The 7,758-nt window shown below is 33.9% G+C and overlaps 1 long non-coding RNA gene across 2 annotated transcripts; it reads right to left on the reverse strand.

The window, feature by feature from the left end:
• Positions 1–3,041: 3,041 nt before the first annotated feature.
• Positions 3,042–7,484, reverse strand: LOC148786795 (uncharacterized). 2 transcript variants are annotated; one of them, XR_016068000.1, is made up of 5 exons: positions 7,147–7,484; positions 6,736–6,942; positions 6,372–6,454; positions 6,162–6,239; positions 3,042–5,388 (listed from the first exon to the last, which is right to left on the reverse strand). It is a non-coding gene; the product is annotated as an uncharacterized LOC148786795 (long non-coding RNA). The 2 variants fall into 2 exon arrangements; XR_016068001.1 differs by lacking the exon at positions 6,162–6,239 and having other exon boundaries at positions 7,147–7,481.
• Positions 7,485–7,758: the final 274 nt, after the last annotated feature.

The raw sequence follows: 7,758 nt of genomic DNA on the forward strand, positions 1-7,758 counted from the left end.
AGTTACGAAAGGAGCTTGGTTGAAGGGACTGCTTCCAAGAATCTCTACATTGTTAGACAGAGCCTTAACACATATGCCTTTCCTCCCTCTGTGCATTGCAATATTGTATTGTTCTAGCTCAGTTCAATGTGATGTACAAACCTGGCACAATGGGCTGGGACATTCTTTTAAACGTAATGAAATATATTCCAATCTGTGCTTTCACTAATGTCGATCTTGATGTACCCTGTGATGTGTGTCACAAAGCCAAACAAACTAATGACATTTCTTTCCAGTGAATCACAATCTGAAGCACCCTTTCATCTTATACATTTAGATGTTTGGGGCCATTATACAACCTATACAATTTCAAAGTGCAACTATGTCCTCAAAATTCTAGATGATTACAGTCACTCCTTGTGGACTTACCTCTTGAGACACAAATCCTAAGTTGCTTCCACTCTCAAGTATTTCTTCTCCATGATCAATAACCAATTTGCCATAAATATAAAAGTCATAAGGACGGACAATGGTTCTGAATTCCTCAACAACGACTGCCACACTCTTTGTCAAGATCTAGGTGTCATCCATCAAACTTCTTGCACATATACACCTCAGGAAAATTGGAGAATTGAACGCAAACATAAATAACTTCTAAATATTACTAGAACCTTGCTATACCAAGCCTCCTACAGTTCCGGGGTAATTCCATTCTCACAGCAACCTACTTAATCAATAGAACACCTTCAAAGCTCCTCCACTAGAAAACTCTCTTTGAACAATTAATAGATCACAGTCCCTCTCACACTCATCTCTGTGCCTTTGGTTGCCTTTGCTATGCCAGTAATGTAGATCCTCACAAGTCTAAGTTTCATCCTAGGGCTCTCAAGTGCATTCTATTAGGGTATGCCATGACCTAGAAAGCATATAAACTCTATGACTTGGATAAAAACCGTATTATCATCTCTAGAGATGTTCACTTCCATGAACATTACTTTCCTTTTTCTACCCTGTTTCTCTCTCTTCTCTTAGTCTCTGTCCTTTTTCATTAGTTCCCCCTTATACTGATGATGCTCTCTGTGATCCTACTGCACTTTTCACCCATTTCCCGCAGTTCCTCTGGCTCCTGTGTCCCTTCTGTTTCTCCTCTTGCTCCTCAACCACCTGCCCCTCCTCTTCGTCGTTCCACCAGAAATACTCAATGTACTCCTTGGCTTAATGATTTTATATGTTCTGCACATGTACCTCCTTCTTTACACTCCACCACTCCTGCATTTAAGTTGTTTGTAGCCTCGTTATCTGTTTTGCAGGAGCCCAAGTCTTTCTTTAGGCCATCCAGCATGAGGAATAGCGGGAGGCCATGAACAATGAGCTGCAGGCCTTAGAGCACAACACTTGGAAGCTTGCCCCTTTTTTGCCTGGTAAACGGGCAATTGGTTGTAAATGGATCTTCAAGACAAAGCTTAGAGATGATGGCCAAAACAGTTTTAGAGAAAAATTATATATATATAAACAGGTGTGAGAGTAAATAAAAAGAATGTATTTTTTTAGGGGAAATTATTGTAATAATGCAAAGAAAAAGAAAGTTACAAGAGTGGGGTGGTTTTGGAGGTGTTTAAAAAGTAGGCAACAACACTGCTGCTATTTTTTACAATTATACTGTTTTTTTAAAATTCTTGACAAGTAAAAGAATATTATTTATTTTAATTCTTAACAATTAAAAGGATTTATGCTATATTTTGAACAGTTACGAAACATAAAAAATAAAAAATAAGATAGAATTATGGAACAATCACATCATTATGGGTATCAACTGTGGAGTGTTAGGCTGTGGCCCACTGCTAGCAATTTTCAGCCCACATGCGATAATTGGAAACTAGCATTCCACCTTTAAAAATTAGTATTTTCAGCCCAATTTAAGGAATGTTATTTGTTCCAACGTGGCTTTATTTACTTTTAATTTCTTAAATCCGATTGTAATATTTCAAAACATCGTTTCGATTGCTTGAAACCAAATATTTTTCCAACATAACCCTTCTCCTTATTTTGTATTAGTAAATAAATAAATTAATATTATACTAATATTATAGTTTACTATATAAAAAATTTTAAAACCTTATTAAAAAATATCTTATCAAACAAGAATAAGAAATTTTCTTGGTAATAAAAATATTCATTAAAATGAGTATTGCTCATTTATTTTAAATCGTTTATTTTAACTAAAATTCCTGGCAAATGAACAACGTTGAAATGTTATTTGCCTATTTATTTTTAAGAATATAGTGTTCATTCTTTAATTAGTTTAGAGAAATTAGGAATTAATGGCAAATAATTTTCTTCATTAACAGAGTTTTGCTCTTATGTCTTTTCACAATAGGACTGAAACACTTAGACTATATTTGAATTGATAGATTTGAAGTTTAGATTAGTGTTTATATATTATTCACATTTTATTTATTTTAAATTTTACTATGCCAAGTAAATTATAATAAAAATATCTTCTATCAAATTAATCGTGTTAAAATATTATTTTGTATTTAATCTTTTTATTGGATATATAGTATGTTTCCTACTTGGTCGTTTACTTGATTCATCCTGCTGTCCCCTTGGACTTGATGTTGTCATGTGTGGCGAGTTAGCCAGATAATTCGAGTGAAGTTTGTTCCTCTCAATAAAAAAAAAAACAGAAAAAGATAGAGAAGGTATAATAGTGCACATGAGAAAGGAAAAAGAAAAATTGCTTGCTTGCTCAAAACATGGTACCACATCAAATATTTTCTAACAAGATAGTAGGAAACAACTACATAGGATCTCTAGGGATCACTTTTAGGCATGAACCGGACATACTTTCCCTGTTTCTGGTTTCCTTAATACATGATTATGATCTAAGTATTACAAACATGTTTGGTTCTATTTACAGTAGGCAAGATTTACTTCCACGGCGAACCCATGAGGCTCATACTTAGAATTACTTGAACGCCACAACTGATATCGACAAATCCATGAACGTTGTTAAGCAGACTCTTTCATTCAGATCATCTTCACTGCTAACTTAACTGCAAAAACAAAGAAGAAAACTTGAGCAAAATCAACCATATAAGAAAAGTATGCAACACATAATGCCATGTAAACTATAGGACAACCTATATCCTTCTCTGCCATTTCTACCCAAAAGCAACCTTTGTCCCCATCCATTTCACCTCTACTGATTTTTCCCCATATTTAAAAATCAAGAAATATTGAGTCCATTTTATTATCCTTTGCATAATTCAAACCCAAAATTCGGACTGATTTCTATTATGCCTTCACGTTCTCAACATTCTAATGGGGAAAGCAATAGGATTATGAATTCCAAGGCCACTTTAAACATGACGGACGCAAGGCAGTTCGGAGTTGAGGCCTACAAGAGAGATAATACTCCAATGTTTTTGTAGATTTATTCTTGGTCTGTTCATTATGTTGGCTTTTGGCCTCATGTTGCTTTCTTAGAAATTTTTGTTTGTCATACATTTGCATTTTTGTACAAATTTTACAAAAACTCCATATATGTCCATATCATTGACATCTAACATTTGAAGGTGTATCACAAAAAAATTTGTTGAAAAATCATTATTACACAATCACACGAAATTCAGAAATCAAATACTGCATACTAAATTGCAAAACAGTCGAGATGCCAATCTCATTATTTGTGTTAAAATCACTTGTATATATATCTTAAAAGACTTTTATCATTTATCAAAATAAAAGATAGTGATGGATGCAATTTGCTAAAAAATAGTGTACTTTTTTGGAAGTCTAAACAAAGATGGTGATGAATGCAATTTGCTAAAAAACAGAAAACTTAATGCAGCTTAAAATTTTCCAAAGAGCTGCAAAAACTGTTTTGAATCCAATTCTTTTTTATGGAAATAAAAATCAATAACAGATTTCCTTGAAAATCCAAAAACGTGACTTATTCATGCATTTATCAAAAATAATTAAATGAATATATGCCCATGAATAATCAAATACAAAAAATATTCTAAACGCTGTAAATTTATTTTAAATAATTTGAAAGAAATTACTGCAATTCAAGCTGATTTTGAGAATTAAAGAAAACCACAGCTGATTTTGAGAATTAAAGAAGACCACCCACAAGAAAAACAAATCTTTGAGTCAAAGAGAAAAATTTATTTTAAGAACTTTACGTGAAAACAAAAGAACACTTGACAAGGAAAACAAATCTTTTGGGCAAAAGAGAGAAACAATTTTCTAGTAATACATTTCAACTTATCAAAACTTTGTGTTCCTTAAAAATCATTGATGAACTCTTGAACGTACATAATAATACTCACAAAAGTTTTACCAAGTAATCTTGAAAAATATATTTTTAATTGGCATCTCGACAACTGTTCCACATTAGCATAGCATTTAATCCCAAAGTTCGCAAATAAAAAATAATTCATGATTGTATAATATAGATGTTCCAACATACTATTCTGTAATACACCTTCAAAAATAAGATGTTAATAACAAGAACTAACATGGTTTTTGTAAATCATACACAAATGTCAAACGTATTAACAACAAAAAGTTTTAAGGCAGCTCATGAAGAAAACCCAACATAATAAACGAACCAAAAATAAATTTACAAAAAGATGAGGTATTTGTTCTCTCATTAAGGTCTCAACTCTATACTTGCATCATTCACATTTTTGAGCAGCCTAAAAAATCCCTAATCCCATACTTTCCAGACCAGAATGGAGAAAGCACGGCTTTCCAAAGAAATCAGAGCAGCAAATTTTAGGTTTGAATTATACAAAGTATAAAATCAATGGTCTCAACCATTCTTGATTCCAAAATATAGGAGAAAAATCAGCAAAGAAGAATTGATAGGGGCCGTTGGTTGCTTTTCAGTTAGAAACTTGAAGAGAAGACTATGAAGATACGTAAGGCTACCATTAGGTTCTAAAATGTCAACAAATTCCCACACAATTCTTATCGATATGAGGTTATCTAGTTTGCACCTAATTGGCAAACCCAATTCAAACTCTAGCCTTCAATCTTTTAATAAACAAGTATGAAAAACCTATACTAACTTATATGCTTCACTTTAATGCATGTGGAGAATGATGTATCAGGTAGGGTGATGCCCTTTGCTAATTGAACGCTATATGTGTTAGGGCTAAAGAAAACCAGATATCACCTCCAACATTAGTTCAATATGGTCCAATTTTTATTTGAAAATCTCTTAAAATTTCACTTTATATGTACGGATAGAAATTCACCAATAAATAAATACTCACCTTACCTAGTCAATGGGTTGTGGGACCCAAAACCTATCGAACAATTTCACAATTTTAATGCAATTAGAAACAAACTTGCAAATAAATATGGGTTTCAGCGAGACTTCAGTGACGGCATTGCCTGCATCAAATTTAGAGTATAGTGCTTTTTTCAACAAATAAAACTTGCAAATAAAAGAATTGATAACAGCAATTCCGTGTGACTCTATTGAATCTCTATACTTTGTATCAAGACAGAATTACGAACAGACATGGAAGAAAACAACATAGATACAACATTGTAGCACCTCTCCAATTAAAAGGCATAAGAACAAATGCCGCACTTGATGCACTTGAGAAAAGATATTTTGCTGGCCCATCAATTGAGCAAGTATCAATTGGTTTACGAAGTTCCATTACAGTCCAAAGAGGAAATTGAGATATTTAAAGTCAAGCTCATATTCAGCGAATCACATATATGCATTAAGAAAGAAGATAAGTGAACTTGATCGGCAACAAAGATAATAGCAGGAAAAACAAAGTGTTACTTACTGTTCCTAAAGTAGGTTCATAGTTGCTGATCTAAGTGAAGATACATGTGGGGTCCCATTAGTTTCAAGCAACTGTCTTATGCTAGATTGTGTAAGATAATCGACATGGTGTGACTAACAAAAATCATCATATTTCTAGTATATCCTAGCCCCATATATTAACAACTGCAGCCAAACATTTTCAGAAACAAAATCCCACGTAAACCAAGGATCATTGGCAGCAATTTATACGGATGGAAAATGAAAATCATGGCCAATACATTCACACAAGCAAAATATATTAACAACTGCAACCAAATATGTATTTGTAAATAACTTTTCTGAAACACAACATTCACGCAAGTTATAACATTGCTAGACTCACATTCTTTCCCAACCTAATGGTAGGGAAGATCAGCCAACAGACAAAGATGACAATCCAATCCAAAGCCTGCAGGTTCTCCTGGCAGATTTGGAAAAACAAAGGTTTTGCCCTAGGAGTTACTATATCATTAACACTCGTGAAAACTTGATTCGAAACAATGATTAACGCATGCATTATTAACAAAGAACATGTAAAAGACCAAAAGATTACCAATTCAATGCCAGTAGTCTCGTCGATTCGAGTCCCTAAACCCAACATAAGTTTCGTTCCCACTCCATCTCTATACGAATCCCCTGTGAAAGCATTTGGATGCAATTAAATAACATTATAAGATGGGAAAATACCAATGAAATCAGAGCCAAAAAGAAAAAAGGAAAAGCTAGACACAGAAAATGCAAGTGGAATAAGCAAAGCCAAATCTGCCTTCAAGAAAGAAGCTCTGAAAAACAAGACTGCCAAAAAATTGACCAGTTTGTGAGTGTAGGCAATATGTATTAATATCCCTCAAGACACTAGCGATCAAAATGACAACAGGATCACTACTGAATATAATCATATGAAAAAACAACCATACCCAAAGGGAAAAGCCTTCAAAACCTCCAATTCAGAGAGCCATCTTGCCTATTCTCTGAACAAGTTCTGATCCAGCAACAATGTCCACACCAGCATCCTTGTATGTAAGTCCCAGACACTTGTCCGCAGACTGCAGTCGTAATCCAAGACATACAGTAGAGCCCATGTGTAATTGAAATTCAAGAACCTTGAAATAACAAATCGAGACCTTAAAAAAGACAAAAAGGAATAAGAGTAAGGCCGTAATTTCACAATTCAGTGACACTGAAAAGTACTCGTATTAAATCTTCCGTTGGGAAGACAGACTTCCTTTAACCAAGATACTCTTAAGTTCACAATGCAAGAACCCATAATGCAAGAAACTTAAAAGAACTCTTATGCAATGAGGTGATGTCAGACTCTCAAGAAATACCTTAAGAAAGAACAGATCGAGGCTGAGGGCAGTCGGCGGAGGCGGCCGGACGTCTGAGACGATGTTCAAAAACGCCGCTGTTAAAAAACAAGGGCATGTCAATGTGAGCGCCCTCTTGCTTTTCTTCTGCACTATTTTTGATTTTTCAAAATCTGGTCGTGGATGTTCCTCTTATATAAATATGCGCCGGCGCGGGGAACACAACGGTAAAGTTTTTTTGTTCTTTTCTTTCTTGAAATCACAACGGTAAAGTTGGGAAGATTAGGTTTCACTGTGGTTTGAGGGTGAGAAAGTGACAGACCCGTGAACAAGATGATGATTTCAAGGGTAAATTGCATTTTTGCCCCTGTATTATCATCAAAATGCAAAGAACCCCTATATTAAAAAAAATAGGTTAAAAATTCGATGTTTTTATTAATCTTGTGTAAAACTTTATTCCTGTTAGGATCTGGCGAAGAGCGAGAAATATTAAAAAATGCTATATCAATACAATATTATATCATAAGATATCAATTAGAAAAATCCGCACCATTTTCGTGTTAATACATTAATATATGACTGGCATGTGTTGAATTAAAATATAATTAAATCATACATAATTTAAAAATATAA

Source organism: Sesamum indicum, linkage group LG10, assembly GCF_026168435.1.
Source record: "Sesamum indicum cultivar Baizhima isolate 11 linkage group LG10, ASM2616843v1, whole genome shotgun sequence".
Lineage (NCBI taxonomy): Eukaryota > Viridiplantae > Streptophyta > Magnoliopsida > Lamiales > Pedaliaceae > Sesamum > Sesamum indicum.